A 20,620-nucleotide genomic window follows, 5' to 3' on the forward strand; every position below is an offset into this window, starting at 1 on the left:
CGGTTGTTAATCCAGGTCCTTAAAGGTGCCAATGTGTCTGTTTTTAAATCCCTCCTCATTCGGGATTAAAGTGGATTTGCGAGCATTTGTTCAATGACGGAAATAACGGCTCCATATTGGATTTAACGTCTTTAGCTGGACAATTTGCCAAAACTCATCCTGAGGAATGCAACAGTGACTATGAGATGTTTTTTTTTTAAGTCATTAAAGATTCCATCATCAAATGACCTTTCACAATCTTTCAACAGAATTACTCAAGAACTACTTGAATAATTTCTACACGAGCGTTGCAAGGGAAGGAATTAATTTTTTGTGGGTGGGCGATATTAGTCAGACAATCAGAAATTATTACATGGACGACAGGTGAAAGTTTCTTACCTTCTTATTAGTATTCGACATATTTGCAAAAAAAATACTCCTCCGTTGCACTGAAGTCGAAGTACAGAGGGGGGGGGAACACATCAATAGACAAAATGAATTCAGTGAATCTCAAAATTCCCACGTGACCTTAAATGCAACAGTCAGGCACGACCTCCCTCAAGAGACATGTCATATAATTGAAAATGCGCAAAAGTTTTTAACAAGATCCCGAATCCATTCATGCTCGTAATAGTCTTGCAAAAAAAAAAAAAAAACGACTTTATTTTCAAGGTATTGTTAGTTCATTTTCTTTTCAGCGTGACCTTAATATTCTTTTGTCGACTCTGCGAGCTGGAATGTCAAACTCATTTTCATTACAGGCCCCGCTGTAGTTACGGTTTCCCTCGGAGGGATGTTAAGACTGTGAGAATTATTTGAATGTAAAAGCTCCTCAAATAATTACGTATACACAATTACCTCGTTATTTCATTGCTAATGGATGTATGGATGGGATGGATGACTCGTTGGATATAAACAAAAATAATTTGAAATCACAATCATGGAAAATATAGATGAGAGCCAGATGAGGTGGCTCGGGCATCGGATTAAAAATGCCTCCCTGGTGAGGTGTTGCAGGCATTTTTGAATCACCCTCGGGATGACTCAGGACAGGCTGGAGGGACGACGCCTTCCGGCTGGAATGCGAACAACTCGGGATGGAGAGTTGGACGAAGCGGCTGGGGAGAGGAAAGTTTCGTCTTTCCCGCTAAGATGATGCTCCCGTGTGATCCGAACCTGAATAAGTGGAAGAAAATGGAGTCACAGAAAATAGTGATTTTTAAAATAATTTTAAAATAGTGACATTTTGAAATGTATAACTTTGATTTTGTCCAGATTAAGAATAGGACTGGGTTTAAAAAAAAATGTAGATATCGATTTTTTTCATAGCCCAATATTGATTCACAAAATAATCTATCGATACTTTTAATAATGTCTTTTTCCTCATAAATTTAAGTGTCTCCAAGTGTCATGTGATTTATTGTCGCGAATTAAAACAAAATGGCGGAAGCAGTGAAGTCAGCGCCAACAAGCATGAAGGCAGACGGATTTATTGTTTCCATCAGGTCATTTAATTAATCAATTAATGGAACTCCATTGGCTTAAATTCTTAATGTCAATATTCACGTTTTTACTAATGCACCTAGTTACAGCAAGAATTTTGTCCCAATTGGTTCTTCTGAGAATGCCTTTGGTACCAAAGCAAAATTGGTACTGCGTGAAATCTTTGAATCAAAGTGAATCGAAAATTGAATCGAATCAAATCTGGATTTTTAGGAAATGCCAATCAATACCCAATCCTAATTAAGAATGGATTTGGTGGGGGGGAAATATTTGTAATATCTGTAAAAAAAAAAACGAAGCAAAATGAGCATTTTAGGAAACGAAAAGAAAATGACAACTCACTTTTTGCCAGCAATTTGTTTTAGAGAGCCGCAAGAAAAACGACGTCCTTTGCGCTTTCCGTTTGATCGCAATATTCAGTCCACATTGCTACCTTTGCGTCTCTTCCCAACACATCCGAAGAGTCACTCGGTGGCGCTCTGCCCGCTCGCCGCCCGTCGTTGCGTCTTGCAGACGGGCGGCGTATACAGTCGACGGGTTCCTTCCGTTTCTGGTCCCGCTTAACAAGCTTCCCATCGCCTCTTCTCGTCTCCGAGTTTTCGACTGGCATCATGGAGCTAACGGCCTATCTGTGTCCGCCATCATTAATTAAACAGTGGCCGTGGCGGCGAGCGCTTCCTATTGCGCAAATAATCAATTGCGGCGCTTTCAGCTCTTATCAGCTTGCTCGATGGCATCTTTTGAGAAGCGATAATTGGGGGTCCGTTTTAACGGCGCTGCTTGTCAGCGCTGATATCCTTTGAGAGTTTTGCACATAGTATGCGGCGGAGAAACACCACAGTCCTCATTGTTCCGGGTGTCTTTGACTTGGTGGTTTGTGAGGACGCCACTTTAATAGTCTTGCAGATGAAACGGTGTTCCGGTGGCGTTGCGCGCCAAAGCGCCACCATTAACGGCATCGTCGTCCTTTGAAAGGATATTCTCAGTAAAGTAAAAATCGATGAATCATTTGGAGTCAGAAACTTAAAAATCTGGACTTCATGGTTGTCTGTTTTAAAAGTGCAGCCTTTGGATTCGGAAGTGGTGTTTTGATTCGAGTGGAGCCGTTCAGATTTCACGAGGTCTTCTTCGTGAGTCACGTCGCAGTTCGGGACTCATTCCTGGTGAGGTTTTCCGAGCATATTCACGGTAGACCTAAAACTCCCTGGAGGGGCTCGTCTGGATACACAAGGGTGGCCCACAGGTAGAGGTTTACGGGGTCGGATAAGGTCTGATGTTTTATTCTGCTGATCCCTGGGCAAAGATCTGAAAAGTTGTGGATACAAACATTCCAACAAATTGCGAGATGATCCAGGAAGGCCTGAGCAAGTCGAATAAATAACGATGCCCTCAGGACTAGGAGTATCTTGTTTTTTTTTTTATATATACAACCTGTCCTGTTCAGCTGCTTAGTCATGCAGAATTGTGGATCAGTACGCCTTTTTATGCCGGAACATTTATTTTCTGTGCAACAGCAGACTTTGAAATACTCCCTCTGTGGCTGTTTGGATTAGAATATTTATTGGAAAATGCAGCGGGACTGAATCAGGTTTGTGCGGGGACGGACACAGGACAGAGAGAAAATACAGAAGTGAGCAAAAGTGAAAAAACTAAATGTTATGTAAGCGTTCCTGCGAGGAAGGAACGCAATGAGTACCAACTAAGACAGGACGGGATCCGACATCGGTCGTGAGTCAGGCAGTGGCGAACTACCTGTGGGCGCTTCGGAGTGCAAACGAGAGGATAGGCCGGAGAGTTAACATCATCGTAAGGGCTTCCCCCACATCGAGCTACGAGATCACCAAAGAGGTACATTATCGCACCCACGCCGTCACACATGCAATGTAAGTCGTGACGGGAAAATGAAGCTTCAAATTTGCTTCATGAACCAGTTGTTGTATTTTGGAGTCCTGTAGATGGCACTGTTGCTTTAAAGCCTGTGAGCTTTCAGCTCAATGTTGAACGGAGAGCGCCATCTACTGGAGTCCAAAAATACGACAACTGCTTCATGAAGCAGATTTGAAGCTTCATTTACCCATCATTACGTGTAAGTCATCTGGTGTCCGCGATTGTTGCACAATGAGGACAGGCATTGTTCGACAAACTTTCAACCTTCCCCAAAGCGATATTAACTTATTCAATCCATAAGATATATACATTTTCAAAATTGTAGTCCCTGCCTCCCAAAGACGTATTTATACGTCTTAGCCTTTTTTTTTGTATCATAGCTCAATGTTTTTATCTTTAGAACACAATATTCTGTAGTCCTGGCAAAATCAGTCAAAATCCAGAAAAAAAAGACTGTGATTGAGTTGTTTCCTCTCGTGAAAACGGCTGGGGTTAAATGAGTTAACATCGAAGCCAACGCGCCACATTTATTTAAGCATTCCTGCACACTCTGCCGGATGCAAAAGTTCCTCGCAGTGTTTGCTCCTTGCTGCTGACTCAAGCAATCACTCACAGGTTTTGGAGTGTTACTGTGTCATCAGTGTGACACATCACACAAACAACTTCATTGCGGATGATAGCAGAATCATGACGGCTGATAAAAAGCAGCACTGGAGGAAACATTTAGCTGACGTCGACAACAGTCGCGATTATCTATGCATAGGAATGGATGTTTTTTGGGTTTGTGTCCACTTTCGCGCGACCATCCTGGCAATTTAGCCGCCTTTAAGGAAGAATTTGCCGTGTCTGTGACGCGCGTTGGCAGAGCTGTTGCAAAGTGGCAATGTTGGCGACAAGTGAGTCTTCCTGTGTGAAATGTCAGAAGATGGCAAATTTGCGCTTCCGCGTCAACTCGCACCTTGCACAAAAGACAGGTGGCTGGGAAATGTCGGCTCGGATGGCCACATATCAAAATGCAGGACAGAAGATTAACTATAACGGTTGAAATGCGCAAGCGATAGAAATTTGTTGCGGTCGAACGGATCACATCAGTCACGCTTTGGATTGGATTGCGGATTTAGAATCACGGATCAGATCGTTATTCAGATCAGAAAAAGATAAATAGAACTATGTCTGCAATTACTTTATATAAATAAAAAAAAACAACAAATCTACTCCTAATGTCCGTTTAGGATTTAAGAATGCAACTTAATGCAAGATATGGCCGGCTCCAGTCTTATTTTATTCGTCTTATAGTGTCACTGCCAGACACTTTGAGCTCAATATTTTCTAAAAAAAAAAAAAAAAAAAAAAAGTCTTATCGAAAATAAATGAAGACAAATATAATTGGCTTGATTTTTTTTTCTTTACTCAATGAAAAAGACCTCAAAGTACAATCTAAGGCAAAAAAAAAGCTGTTGAACTATCAGCTGGGCACTTGTCGCTAATGCTAACAGCTAAGTGCTAGCCGCTAACGCCGGAGACTTGTACCGTATCATTCAATGACAGCGTAATTAATTAGCGGTTTGTTAGCGTCCTAAATTTGCGACTGAATACGATTTTGTGATGGCGTTGTGTTGATGTTGGTGGCAAGTGATTAAAACTTCGGTAAAGCGAAACGAAACGTTGAAAAGTTAGCCATTCCGCCACCTTGTGGGCCAACTTCAAATTAGAAGTTAGCCTTTGCGTAGGCGGCGTGTTCAATGTGGATGTTTGCGGCATCAATGTCCGTATGGATCACGGATCAACGATCCGTTACATCAGCAGTAATTTGACCGTTTTTTGGGGGGGGAGTCAGATCATTTTCTGAACTACAAGCACTTCTTTAACCGGCATAAACAATTCAGTAAAAAGTCACAATTGAGCATTATTGTCTGGCCTTGGTGTAGTTTACCTGCTAAGTGCCATATGAAATATTAAAAAGCAAAGAAGGCTTCACCAAGTTCAGGCTCAGCATCCATTATTTGCGCTGTGTTTCCCCTTCCAACATGATCGGCTTGTCATGCGCTTTATAGCACGTTGTTCGCTACCAGACGACAGCAGCCGCACGGTAATTAAAGCGCCGTGCGTTTTCAAGGCAGGTTATAAATTACAGTCTGACAAAAAACTTTCGCCCAACTTTATCTTGAAAGTTGTGAACATCACAGCACAGCGACATTTTTTTTTTAAAGTGAAAAAGAAGTTAACCACTTTTAATAGTAAAATGTAACAAATAAACGCCAACTCGGAGATCTCGTTTTTTTAAGTGCTAATCAGCTGAGCAACGAAACACAAGCAGCTCTTTTGTATCGTACAACCTGGGCGAAAGTTAGCATTCCTAGATTTCTGGTAGCTTCTGATAGCTTTTCAACTAGCGGCAAAAATGTGCGGGACTTGCGCTAAAATTGCTTTTTTTTAGCAAGATGCTAAAGATGGGCGTGTGGACGGGTTTCAGGAAAATAGCAAAATGGCCATTTGGCATTTGGAAGATAGCAGTGCCGACTTGCGATGCACATCACTGTAAAAAAAATAAATAACAACACGTACAGCTCGGCCTTACATAATGTTTCCACACGGACACGTTCACACACCAGCCAACACAAATTTCTTGACATCTGCGACGGGCGACTCGTTCAGCGACAATTCTTTAGGGAATGCAAACTTCAACATTCAAGACGTGTGAAGATTCTTCACCAGGGTCAGTCCAATCCAAGACGGGGGAAAAAAAAAATACAACGCAAAGACTAAATTCTAACAAAGCTGACGTCATTGCAAAATATGCTCCTTCTTTGTCTGCCAAGATATTTCTTCTTAACAGGCACGTTCGGACCGAAAGATTCTCACTTCCTTCAAGCATGTTTTTTTTAGAAATTTTTTAGAAAGTTTTTATTGAGGTTCTATTGATAGTCAGTTCATCTTGAAATATGAACTAACATTATTATTATTATTACCATTATTATTATCATCACTATCATTATTATTATTATAATTATAATTATTATTATTATATATTATTATATTATATAGCTTTTATTATTATTATTATATAGTATATTTGTATTATTATTATTATTATATTATATTTTTATTATTATTATTATTATGTTACCTGGATTCTAGAAAGTGAAATTTTGCTGTTCGATCAGTGGATCATTTTGATCAATAAAGTAACTCATATTTCATTTAGTGGAAGACCCCCGTTTTTAATTTGTCCAACTAAACGTCTGAAATATGGCCAAGATGCACTCCAGCATGTCGAAGCAAAGCGTATTGCTTGAGTGTGCGTTTCTATGAGCGTGCATGAGAGTGTTATATTTGTAGAGCGTGTCTGTCTTTCAGCGTTTAAGCGCGGACTAAGAACGAACGTTTACGCTGGTGCAGATGGCGCCTTGCATTAACATGCTTAGCGAATGCGAGCAATTCATATTTATTGCTCAGCAGATGCTGACTATATAGGCGGTGGTAAATTATAATTTGTTTGGTAGACGGATGCTTTTCATTATTGGGAGCGTCAACATCTGCTGGCTTCGACTTATGCAGCTGCATCCAGTCACTTTGAGGGATATTCCTAATTGGAGCATGCGGGCAATAACAATTGAGCAAAAGTTGGATTAGAAAGGAAACAAAGGCTGAAATGTGAAAATGTCCAATCAGTATCGTCTAAAATTGACCTTATGGGCGTTTATGAGGAGCGATGAGCAGAAGTGTCATCGGGCCGCTGTTTTATTCATCCATGATCGTCGTTGCTGTTTAGTTCAGCAAAATCTTTGTAAACCGCCAGGCTATGAAACGCGTCGAACTGCGCGCCCATCTGCCTAATTATTAACGGACACGTCAACAAAACAATGCAAACAGTCAGCAAATTATTGCACAAAGTACAGTGGAGTGTTTTTTTCATGGGCAACAGAAGCTGGAGCAATAATTTAAAATTTGCAATTATAGTGCGAATGAGTCAAAAACTGTCTAGTAATACAGGACAGTAAATATGTTTAGAAAAATACTTCCAGGCCATAAGTACGAAGCAATCAAAAGGAAAAAACTGGAAGTGTGTCGAATTTGACCCGCTATTTTTTACAACACCGCACAAATATTACACTTCGTAAAAATACCTTCAGTTCTGATTTAAACACAAAACGTAAAGTATTTCTTTGCTCAACCGACTCGTCGTAAAGTTGGCCGTCTGCCCCGGCGACCGCGCCGAGCTGTCTCCCTGAGAAATGGCGTGCGGCATCCCTGCTGAAACACGCTCGGCACATTTGTCAGCGCTTGTGCCAGCAGAAGGCTTGTGTCACCAATCATCGACCCTCCCCATCGCAATCATCCGCCGCAGACAGTCAGCGCGCCGCTGTCACAAATAATACAGTCCGACTTCATTCAGCTGGAATGGCAAATCACCATCATAATTACCGAGGCGTAATCGTATCCCGCAGCACCGGAAAAGCGCCATTCGCTGGACGGCGTGACCAGTTGGCTGGTCAACCACGGCTTGCCTCGGTCGCCGTAGTTTGTGTTGTGAAAATGTTGAAATGGGGTAGGCTACTTTGGAGGACTGAAAAGTGACAAAATTAAATAAATAAATTCACCATGAAAATTGTCATTAATTAATTAAATAAAAATTTTATTAAAATGATTAAATTAAAAAAAAATTATGTGTCATTAATTAAATTATCAATCATTGCTTGTAAAAAATCCACACAATTATGTCCGTATTTATTAAATTATTTATTTTTATTTAAAAAATATATTATTATTATTATATTTTTATGAAAATATTATTGATTATTTATTCATTAATTAAATACACAAATAACTTATTAAATACAGAAATAATCATATATATATATATTTTTACAATTATAATTATGTATCATGAAAAATGCGATTAATTAATGACAATTTTAATTAAACATTTCATGGTGTATTTATTTATTTAATAGTCACGTGTGGTCTAGCACTGGCCGATAATAAGAACTTTTGGGACACGTCTTACGACCGCTTACATTTTTTTAGCAGCTGTTTTGCCACTGATTGAATTACCAAATTGGTAACACCGTCGTTTGCAACCTTGACCAAACGCAAAGTTGGCATTCGCCGCTCCGTGTGATACGGCCTGAACGCAATGAGATGATCACTCAGGCTAACCTCTCAGAGACATCTGAGAATCGCAAGCGAGGGAAAGTGCTCAAATTTGACCCGGCTGTCTGTTTTGATTTGGAAAATATTCTCTGTCAGAGAATCCTCATAAGGTTGATGTATTTTTAGTTGCGAAAGGAGGCTTTGTGGATGCTGTCATTCACACTCCTTCTGGGAGGATTCCTCATCTCCCGCGAGGCGTCCCATTTGTCCCGGAGTAATTCATTACTCGTTCACCCGCTAGTGACAACAACTCAATTCCATCTGGCTCTACCGGCTCCCGGGGCCTGCCAACGCCGGGAATAATAAGGCCGGCCAGCAGGAAACATATTTGCTCACCTATTACCCCAGTAACAATGCCATGATTGATTTGTGTTTGGATTATCCTCGTGTCAGCGGGCCGCCAAGAGCCTCCTTAACGGAAGACGCGACCCTCTTTCTACCTTGTGTCGACGTTCCGAATCACCGGAGACAAAGGAGGTAGAAAGTGAAGACCGCACCGTCGTCAAAGCCCGCGGTGACAATCACGCCGAGCCAAAGACCGTCACGCTGGCAACACGTGAAAGTCAGCATGGGTCGACAAAGAGGAGCTCAGTCGTCAAGGTTACGAAGGCAAACGGAATTGGCGGCGTGATCCCGGCCAAGCCAAGAGATGACATCCAATTTGGCGGAGGTCCGTTGGTTTGTTTTTTCGCGGTAGTTTGCAAGAGTTAGACGGCCTGGTTAGCTCGTTCGATTTAAAAAAAAAATCAATATGTCGATTGGAATCGATTTTCCTTTTCATAGCCCGATATTGATTCATAAAAGCATACATCGATACTTTTAATGACGTCTTTTTCCTCATAAATTGACATGACATCACTCGAGATCAAAAGTAGCGTATTAAAACAAAATGGCGGAAGCAGTGAAGTCAGCGCCAACAAGCATGAAGACGGATGGATTTCTTGTTTTGATCAGGTCATGTTAAATAAAACGTACATGATTCATGGAACTGCATTAATCTAAATATTCATATTTTTACTAATGCGCCTAATTTGCACCAATTGCAGCACTGGTTCTTCTGAAGATGCCTTTAATACGAAAAAAAAATTGGTACGGCGTAAAATCGAAAATCGAATCGGATCGGGCCCTTGCGTATTGAATCAAATCGATTTTGGAAATTTCAATCGATACCCAACCCAGGTCATATCTCTACCGGCTAAAACATATTTCAATAATTTGTGAATGTTAAGGGAATCATAATCAATAAGTCTTTATTTGATTGTTTTAAACCTTTAAACCTCGAAGGAGCTATCGTACTTTATCTGAGCGAGACGTGGCCCGATTACGAGCTACAAAAAAAGACCAAGGGTAAATTCTCTTCGGGTTAAATTTGGAGTATGTCCACCGTTGTTTTTGCCCTCTTGACCAGTCAGAGGGCTGTAACAATTCTCCTTCACGCTTTACCAAAGTCAAGCCTTCAAACATCATCTTTTTTCAAGAGCGCAAAAAGCACAGTGCAAAAAAAAAAAAAAGTTCATTTGGAGTTTTGCTTCCACGCCAACCCGACTTCAATTTCCCAACACTGTTGACTTAGTGACCACAAGCAAATCTGCCTCCTGTTGCAAATGACGGGTTCGTTCACGCCGTCCAGGAGAGCGGCAGTACAATTTTAATCACAATGGGGAGGGACAAACAGTAGCCGTGTCCAAATTGTGGATCTGTGTTCGGTACCGTTCAAAACGAAGCAGCCGTCCTCCTTGAAACGAAAAAAAGAAATTGTCATCAGGGCTCGATGACACGACAGTGACCTACATAAAAAGCACTTTGCTCATAGCGTGTATAAAACCTGTCCTGTTGTGGACCTTGTGAGGACATTTTGGGGAACGCTAAAGTGCCCCGGCGGACATGAAAAACATTTCGTCCCAAATGTTGGAATTTGCACAGCGGCACAAACGCAAAGACACGCTGATATTGAAGACTTTTTCCAATGGGTCTGGCTGCACCCACCCAGGGAGCCGCTTCAGAGGCCAGCTGCCGCGTAGCCGCCTGACAGCTGGGCAAATGTTGGCGTCCTTTCCCCGCAGGGGGGCAATAGACGGGCGCCGCGCGTACCCCGGAGCCACACTTTGAAAGCAACCTTGATCACGCGTGTACGCATGCAAGACATGACTTTCCCCGCGGTAGCCGTCGCTTTGCGTTAGCATTTAACATCTCAGCTTTCATCCTGATTGAGTTTGGGCGAATTAACGCCGCTCGATCAGCTCATTAGAAAATGAATCATTTCACGTATAACGAAGCATATTTCGGAGGCAAATGCGGATGAATTCCTGATCAGATCGCTCAAGACGATAACTGGGTGATTACGCCGTATTTGGAGTCAAGGGGCTATTTCACGTTCCATCATCGTCTCGGCACGACAGCAAATCTCTTATTTTTTTTTTTTGCAACTTGGATGTGCTCCAGCTAGAATTGATTAAGCGCGGCTTTAATTCCACAGCAATGCTGACATGCTGCTCGGCGAAAAAGCGCGTCCTGAAAACATGCTCCTCAACACGCTCATCATCGCGACGGCCGGTCTGCAAAACGTAATGAATAAGTCATCGGGAGGCGATCGTGATTGATGTTTCGGAAATAAACAAGCGCCTGGAATCAGCGGGCGCGCCGGATGGCGAGTTTAGCCTATTATTATTCAGTCTGCACTTTAAATCCAACTTCCGGCTTGTCTAAAATTAAGCAGATTCACTTTTAAGAAATCCTGATTCCTGAAAAGTTGGCTGGATCTTTAGTTTATGATGCGTTCCAAAAAACTGGGAAATTTCTAACCTCTGTTGACTGGAACGGAGTTTTAGATTTGAGCTCTTTGACTTTCCCAAGATACGTATGTGATGCTTTTCAGAGGGTCAACAGAATTCCATTCCGACAGTGGATGATGTCACCCAAGTCAGATTGTAGCAAAGTTGGAAGAATTTGGAAGGTTCTTGACCGGCAAAGTCAATCTGTAGATTTAAAATATCATTTTAGACTGACTGTGTTGTCAATTGAGGTTGTCAGATGTTTTTTTTTTCTTTTTTGGTTCGGCTCCAAGCTCCAAATGGAAAATGCCCCGCTTTCCTGGCCGCCTCAACTGCAGCAACAACATCATAGCCTTCGCTAGCTGCTTTCCTTGCCAGAATTACTTAAAACAAACAAACAAACTCGCACCAAGTTAGTAGAAGTGTAATCAGAGTTCAGTGGTTTGTCTTTTTGGCCAGAAAGCTGTGAAGCAGTCCAGTAGTTTTGCATCGATTCCCCCTTCGTCGGTGAGTTATAAAGTTCGATGAGATCAGGATATAGTCGTACAAAGTCAAACAGGCGAGACGAGTTGCTGGAACAGTGCTTTTCAATTGTTTTCGGTGACACGCCCCCCCTTAGCAAGAGGAAAGTAATTCGCACCCCCACCCCACCACCCACTGAAGAAGCACTGGTGTAGACAGAACTGCACCCAACAAAAAAACTGGCACACTCTTTTTGCGTCTATTTCCTGGTTAAAGAAGCAGGAACAGGAAGCTCACCTTTGCTCTTTCCAACGCCGACGTGGGCTAAATCAGTCGAATCTTTTGATTTTTTGGGCTGTAAATCCAATGAGCGTTTTAAAAAGAATAACGAGCTGGCCTTTAAGTGGGAGAAAAAAGGGAACGCGGGGGGAAAAAAATAAAAGGCTTGTAGTCTGTGAAACAAGACAAAACGGCTGTTGGCAATTAGCATAAATAAGACAGCAGGTTGACTTGCTGGCTAAAGGCCAGACGTGAAGCTCTTTGGAAAAGACACCTCTTGCGCTAATCTGCATTTTTAGACTTAAAGGGGACGTATTATGGAAATTGGGTTTCTTAATGGCTTGTATACAAATAGTTGGCTCTCTCTCTCAAGAGAGGGTCTGCCCACCCTTCAGCTATAAAAACAAAACAAAACAAAAAAAAAACAATCAAGTAATGTCTTTTGTGATCTACCTAATGGAATAAATGCCCTACAGGTAATGTGGATATTGAAAACGTGCAGCACAAGTGCAAATGTACATCCACATGCAGCGAAGACTCTAAAACGTCCATTAACAACCCAGGCTAAACTTAGCTTCTCACCACGATACGTATACAACTCGCTTCCTTGATACCGATGACTGTACTATTTGCCAATTTTGATACCATCTTGTGCCATCTTAGGGCGTTTTGGAAAGAACACAATGCAAATGGGCGAGTATTTCAGCAAAAGCGGAATTAGAATCAGACAAACAGAGATGAGAATGACAACTGAGAAAATACTCGGAAGAATGTAATGTGCTCATCAAATACGCCAAACAGATATAAGGTCCATTAACGGGGGAAAAATTACACAGATGACAATACGGCTAGGCCAATTTAGCGCCAGCTAATGCTAACGTTAGCACACGGCCATCGGTAGCAGCAGGAGGAATATAAATGAATGTATTTTTTGGCGTCTATATCCGTCAATGGGAGTGAATGATTAACCAAGAAATGAACACTGGACATTAAATGGCCGCTCACCTCTCATGTAAAAGGTACAAAAAAAAAATCTCTTCAAACACCAACATCTTCCACTCTTCTTGAACAACCAATCAAATTATGACGTTTCCAGATTTATTCTAGACTAAATATGAACTTTTTACTGCTGAAAATTGCAATTTAAAGATCTGCTCACCACATGGGTCACTCTCTCTCGCTCTATCTCTCTCCCCTCTCGCTCGACCGCAAGCCCCCTGAAAATCTCTGAACGTATTTCCCGAGAATAATCATTTGGATCCGAAAAAAGAGGGAAATTTGTCGGAAGATTCTCATGATTGGAAAAAAATAAAAGAGCTGAATTTGTAACTCGCCAACCAACCTTGACCAAACTCGACCAACGGGGTATTTTTAATGAAGCAATGTCACAAGCACGCCACTAAAGACAAAAAAATTGCAAGCATAATACATCTCCTTTAAAAACCAGCTGAAATATGCAAACTCGTGACGGGGGCCCATCTTGAGCAGCGAAAGGTAATAAGCTCTTCGAAGAGAGGAGAATTCACACCGAGTCAAGCTGTTCAAATGCCTCTTAGTTGCATTTGTGCCCTCTGAGACACACTTGCGGATTAATAAGTATGGCTTTAAACTCATATTCGGCCTTTTAATGGGTGAAAAAGCAGTCATTATCGGTGATTATAATGCGTGAAAGCAGGCGGGGTGCCATAAAAAGACCACTGTCGCTTGGACTGTCGGAGAGGTAATCTCAGCACAGGTTGGCAGTCGTGTGGGGCGACCTGAAGGTGAAAGTCTGGAGAGCGAGCATTAATCATTGCCGAGGAAAGTGGCCCAAACGGTGTTTACATGGCCGCGGAGGGCTGAACGGTAACAAATGTGGCGGCCTAATTTTCGTCACTAAGCGGCGAGTGTCAGGGGGTCGTTGATGGCGTCACGTGATTGACGGGACATCTCGGATAGAAATTGCGTTCTTCGGATTTCGGTGAAATGGACGTTTAGCAAAGGGCAGCGCGGTAGAGTCGAGGTTCGCCTCACAGAAATACAAATACTTCAGATTACTTTACTCCAGTATTTATTTCTAGCAACTTGTTACTTTTACTCTGTACATTTAAGAACAAATACTTGTACGTTCTACTTCATGCCTTCGTTACATCGAGGCTAGATTACAGGAATGCACTTTACTTTGGAGTCAGCCAGTCCTCCCGAAAGCGCCTCCAGTTGCTCCATAATGCTGCTGCTTGTCTTTTAACCGGATCCCGGAAGAATCTTGGTCTCCCTTCACCGGCTCCCAGTGCACTTTAGAATTCACTTTAAGATACTTCTGTTCGTCTGCAAATCTTTCAATGGCCTCTCTGAGCTCATCCACCCCTACACACCTGGCCGTTGCTTCAGGTCTGCGAACCAAATGCTGCCGGAGGTGCCGAGGACTAAGCGCAGCCTCGGGGGGGGGGGATCGTGCCTTTTCTGTTGCTGGTTCCTTCCCTATGGAATGAGCTCCCATGAAATGTTAGGCAAGCCCCGCCCTCTCTCTGTCCACTATTAAAACTTGTTTGAAGGCACATTTTTATTCTTTAGCTTTCAACTCAACATTGAAACTGCTGCTGTTCTAATTTCCCGCTAATTTATTTTACACAGTATGGGAAGCACTTTGCGATAAAATGCCCTATATAAATAAAGTTGTATTGTATTGTATTGTTGATTTGTCAAAATCCCCTTTTTTTTTAATCCATGGAGGACGACATAGTGTAAATAGAGAGCGCTAACCATGCAATATGGGGACTAAGAGATTTGTCTCATAAGATGCCTTTTTTCATTACAACGTTCAACGTTTTTTTTTTTTTTTAAATAGCAGATGGTTTGGATGCAGCCTCTGACTAGCAACAGGGCCAGAATTCACATCTGCCTCATACAGAAACTCATAACAATAAATCTTCATGTGAACGATGGTGCAGTTTTTAAGTTGAACAGTAATGGCCACATTAAAACCACCTTTTATGAGAGTGGTCCGGTCATGTCGGGTGACTTTAGATTTTTTTCTGAAGGAGGCGATACCGGCACGATGGTGTAATGGTCTTCTAAGGCCGCTACACACCAATCCGACGTCGACCGACTGTCGCGTCGGCCTCGAAGTCGGCACGTCGGACCGGAAAATGACAGAAGAACACACCGCAAAACGGAAAACAAAAATTGTACACTTTGATTGATTGGCGTCAGGATTAGCAGGGCTCCTTGGATAAACTCTCAAAATGTTCCCGAATCCCTCATCTCAATTGTTCACGACTTTCCTCCCTTTATCCAGGAGCCTCCCATCTCACCATCTCATCGTTTAGTTCCCCCCCCCCCCCCCCCAAACCGCCTCCGAGCTCAACCCGTTCGCTTTTGACGGCGCTCCAAAGGAATTATTCACCGTGACCCTCGGCGCGCTGACAAGGTCACGGGCTTACCGTCTCGCCTTTCTCGCCGCGTCTGTTCTCGACGCGTAATTGATCTGGTTAAGAAGCGCGGGAGGGAAGGTCACGGGTGGCCGCGGACACATGCTCTCCATCAGCGTGACACAGGTGGCCCCGCCATCTTTTTCGCCTACAGCCGCCTGTGATGAGCGCTAATTAGCTTGCAAGTCAAGATGAAACACTAATCATTTTGTAACACGATTATTGCGACGATGGTTATCGGAATATCGTTTCATTCTTTTGAAGCGTCTTTCCTTGAGGTTTATCAACGCTGTGGTAGCCAGATTGGGCCAGCCAGCTCCTCTTATGACTCTGCCCGTCCTCATTTCTTTCAGGAGGCCCTTACGAAGATTCCTGTCGAATTTTAGACCCATTTCTAAACTGCCTTTCGGTGCTGAATTTTTGGGAGAGATGAAAATGACATCTAGCGACTCTCCAGTCAGGTTTTAAGACGCTGCATCGCACACAGTCAGCTCTGTTACGAGTTTTCAATTTCATCCTTCGCGCTAATGACACCGGTGACTATGTGTAGCTTGTTTTGTTGGACCGGACTGCAGTGTTTGATACGATGGACCACAGAATTCTGTTCGCTAGTTTGCAGCAGGTGGTCATTAGTGCTCTCGAGTGGTTTCAGTCCTATTTGGAAGGCACCACTTTTTGTGTTCGCCTTGCTTCTCTGAGTCTCACTCTACCCCAGTGTCATATGTTGTTCTCCAGGGTTCAATTTTGGGGCCCCAGCTTTTTTCATTGTATTCTTTGAAACTGGGGTCCAGCTCAACCAATCACAGCATTTTGTTTCCGTAAATGACAGTTTGGTCAATGTGTAAGCAAAATTTGGCTAGATTACTGCAATGTGACTTGATTTTGGAGTCAGCCAGTCCTCCCTCAATTGTCTCCAGGTGGTCCAAAATGTTGCTGTTCGCCGCATGTAGCTCAAATTCTGGCCTCCTTTCACTGACTCCCTGAACATTTTAGAGTTGACTTTAATCATCTTTTATTTGCTTTTAAATCTATCAATGCCCTCGCCTCACCTTAGCTGTCTGAGCCCCTCCAGCACTAAATACCTACCCGGTGCCTCAGGTCAGCAGACCAGACGCTATCGGAGATACCGAGGACTAAGCGGAGCCTCGGAGGGGATCGAGCAGTTTTTATTTGGAAGCCAGCTCTCTGTCTATCTTTAAAACTTTTGATTCTTTGGCTTTCAACTCGACATTGTTTTCGTCTTTTATTGCGTGTACTGTTTTTATGTTATTTATTCATTTTGTGTTTTAACTGTCTTTGTTGTCATTTGTCAGATTTTTACTTCATGTGCAGCACTTTTGTATGCAGCGATTGTTGTTTTTTAAAGTGCTCACCAGATAAAATTTTGTTAAAAGAGTCGATTTAAATTGCAAACAGCAGCAAGCAAATGTTAAATTTTTGCAGGTTGTGAAATATTGCGGGACTCAGTGCATGTGCTTTTGGCAAGATCTCTATTAGTTTGCGGGATTAGCACTCGGCGGAGGTCAAATGCTAATATGTGCAGTTAGATCAACTCTTATATTGTACCGCTATGACTTCTAAGGCGTATTTTTCCATCTGTCGGTAATAAAAGCTTTCAAATGCCCACAGCTTCTTTGTGGCACCATGAATATGTCAGACAACATCTGGTCACACATTTGCGCACTAAGAAAAATCTGCAAGTAAATTTTAATAGGAGCGCGGCTGCTGCTGCTGCTGCTGCGAGGAGGAGGAGGAGGAGATGGATTCCGAAAAGAATGCAATGTTCAATTTGTGGCGACCTGGGCCGCCTTCTGAAACGGCTCGGCTTCATTAATCAGCCCAGGATTGTTCTTGAAGGACGTTCAGCTGACTGGATCGGGCGGGCGGCGCCGGCAAACGATGCGACGGAAAAAAAAAATCAGAGCGAAGATCTGAATGAATTTCTCCGTTGTGGGAATCAATCAGGCGACGCGGCAGCTGCTGCAGCCGCGGCTGCAGCAGCTCGCAGTCAAATAGCCCAAATTGCAAATGAGACAATTGACTCGACGACCATGGAGGGTTTTTGTTGACGACATGTGTTTGTTTATACGTGTTTGCGGAGGATGTTAATGAAAAGAAATAGTTTAAACATGCAGGATAGGATGAAGGTTTGAGTCTGATAAGGTTTTGACGCAGTTTGCTCATTAGCGGATGGAAAGCAGAGCTGTGTTGACGGAACAACAAAGGTAGTGTGACCAACATTCTTGGTAGTTTTCAATCCAGTACAATTCACGTTCACGTATCAATACTGAAAAATAGAAACGCAATTAAAATGGGAATTTTACAATTTGATTCGGAATTACATTTTGAAAGAACAACTTGGCACACTGTGGCCCAGTGGCCTAATGGACAAGGCATCAGCCTCCGGAGCTGGGGATTGTGGGTTCGAGTCCCACCTGGGTCAGCCATTTGGATGCGAATCTCCCTTTAGGTGACATGAGTTGATCTTGCATGAATGCAAATCCTGAAACAGTTTGTCATTTCCAAAACATCACTAACAGACTATTTGATTTAATTAAAAAAAAAAATGTTGTGAAAACTCTCCATCACTTTGACTAACGACCCAGGCTAAACCAAACTAAAAAAAACAAGCCCCGTCCCTTGGTTGAGATGTAACATTCAACACAGTTTCTTGGCTGTCGCTGAAGGTGCCCAATCGGTGACGGTGTCTATGTCTGACTTGTGCCTGGTTGGCGACCAATTCGGGGTGTAGCACCGTACAAGTGAAACTAAATTGTTGAAGGCACCAAAGCACTATTTTCATTACGACGCATGGTTTAGAAAAACAGCAAATACGCAAATGAGCGACAGAGCAGCAGAGTTGTTGCATTCACAGATGAGCATGAGCTACAAATGTTCGTCGTGTTCGCTTCTGATAATTGCCACAGAGACACGCTGTAAGGTTTAAGGTTACATGGTAGCAGTCACTCCATTTCTATAAAAAGGGTTAAGCCATGTCACCGCTTGGATTCCCTTTCACCTCCATCCTCAAACAATCTGATCCCTGGGTGTGTTTTCCTCTCGCTGTGTTGATCTTCACTTCACTCATGTCTTTGACGGCAACGCCGTCCGATGGCTATCGCTCCCCGAGCCTCAAGTGGGAGGTCTTCGGCCCTCCAAAACGCATCCGAGAACGTTTTCCCCCACCCGATACGCTCTTATCGCCGAACAAATATTTGGACTCTGATGTTGTCAGGGAGGGTAACGAAAGAGTGACGGCAGGCAGCTCTTCGGAGTCAATCCAGGCTCCGGCGGAGCGTGGCAAATTCCCACCCGCCGATGGCAGGGTTCAATGGCGGAGCTGGTGTGGCAGCTTCAGGAAACGGGATGTACGTTACGTTTAATCTTCACTCGGCGGCTGTCAGTCAATCAAGCTCACATCCTTGTCATGCGGCGCAGTGGGTCAAGTCAAACTAAAAGCTGTGTTTCAAGCGACCTCTTGTTGACAAGCGGAGGCGGCAAAAGTACTCACAGTCTTTACACACGCAACGCGGCGTCTACGTTTTATGTGTTGAAAAATAATGAATGTTTTTTTTTTTGTGTGTGTGTTTAATTGCGGGACCACAGTTTGAAAGGAATTCCCAAAATTTGGCATTTTGCCGATTATCAGCATCTGTCTTTTTCTTTCTTTTTTTTTTTTTTAAACTTTCAAGGCCGATAAATTAAAAGCTGGTTTATTTGGCATGTTGCAGGACACTTCACTTTCTCTCTCTGCTGTGCTGGTGGCCCTGCCTGCAGAAGCAGATTGGCCCGCCCACCGCACCATCTGATTGGTTCCTTGTAGCAGCCAATCAACAGAAAGCTGTTTTGCTTTCATTGAACTACAAAACATGCAGCTGAGCTCTGGGAGCTCCGTGTACTTTTTGTTCAACTTTTAAAACAAAGTTGTCTATTTTGAAAGATCTAAAAAAAAAAATAAAAAAAAAAAGCTTTAACATGTAAATCACAAAAGTTGTTTTATAAATCGCTATCGGTCCAGAAAAAAGCATATCGGACTATCACAAAGAAATATTGTATTTTTAAGTGCGTAACGCACGAGAAGTTATCTTGTGTATGAAATGCGTGACGGCAAAAGCGTTGTCGGCAAGCAAACAGAAGCACGTCATGGTTTCTTTCTGCAATGGCAAGATAAACAAGGATAGAGCAATTTATTTTTTTTTCATTCATTTTGTCAATCGTTTGGCTTGTCTGCGCTCTGAATGGATTTTTTTTTTTTTTTATTTGAGGAGCACTGGCTCAAGGACAGGCTCTTTAAAAGGTGACTTGAATATAACTGGTAATTTCTCAAAACAGGTGCATATTCTCAGTTATAAGAGGGTGTGCACACTTGTGCAACCTCGTTTATTTTTATTTCCACTTTCGTTTGCTTTTTTTTAAATTGAGTTGTATATGTTCCGGGTCATATTAATGGTGGAAAAAGTTTTGAAACGATACATCTCGGTCTCATTTTGTTCGATCCCCAAAAAATCGAGCATGTGACCAGCATGAATATTGTTCGACTGTGTTCAGCATTAATGTAAGTGGGAACGTTGCATGTATGGGATTAATGCTTGCAAATCATTGGCTCATGGGAGCCTCCAGTGATAAATCATTCATGGATTCGGAGCGATGCATTTAGAGGTAGTACGCGCCTCGCCCCGGAGGAAGACTCATTAGTCGAGTTTGCTTTTGCCGCGAGGGCGCAATATTCCGTGGGAGGAACAGCAAACAGCGGGTCGGCGGAACGGGCCGGGAGGCCGTCGGGAATACTGCCGCATTAGTTTCCGGGTGTCCCACCATCATCGTCCAAACGAGAAGACGCACGCGGGATTTTAAGGCTTAAAAAGAAAGAGGCGGGTGATGGGGGGTTATTGATTTATGGGCTCCTGCAGTCTTCCGCGTTCATTCATCATGCTGTCCACACACACGACTCACGTCAGTCCCAAGAGCGGGACTTGCTCTTCCTCTCGGCCGACCACTTATTCTCATGTCGGCGTAACCAGCATTACTCCTCTGCCCCCGTTTGACTGTCACACTCTGGCGGCGTGCGGTGTGGCCCATGAAATATGGCCACAAGTTGTTGTTTGACAGATGCCTTTTTTTTTTTTTAACCTTCACTCCATTAGTGCTGTGTTCTTGGTTGTCAGCTAATTAAAG

The 20,620-nt window shown here is 42.9% G+C and overlaps 1 non-coding gene across 1 annotated transcript; it reads left to right on the forward strand.

Moving 5' to 3' along the window:
* The first annotated feature begins 17,815 nt into the window (after positions 1-17,815).
* On the forward strand, positions 17,816-17,888 carry trnar-ccg (transfer RNA arginine (anticodon CCG)). Its single transcript has one exon. It is a non-coding gene; the product is annotated as a tRNA-Arg (tRNA).
* Positions 17,889-20,620: the final 2,732 nt, after the last annotated feature.

The sequence above is a fragment of the Idiotropiscis lumnitzeri genome, chromosome 7 (assembly GCF_059441095.1).
Source record: "Idiotropiscis lumnitzeri isolate Australia: NSW breed Sydney's pygmy pipehorse chromosome 7, RoL_Ilum_1.0, whole genome shotgun sequence".
In the NCBI taxonomy this organism is placed as follows: Eukaryota; Metazoa; Chordata; class Actinopteri; order Syngnathiformes; family Syngnathidae; genus Idiotropiscis; species Idiotropiscis lumnitzeri.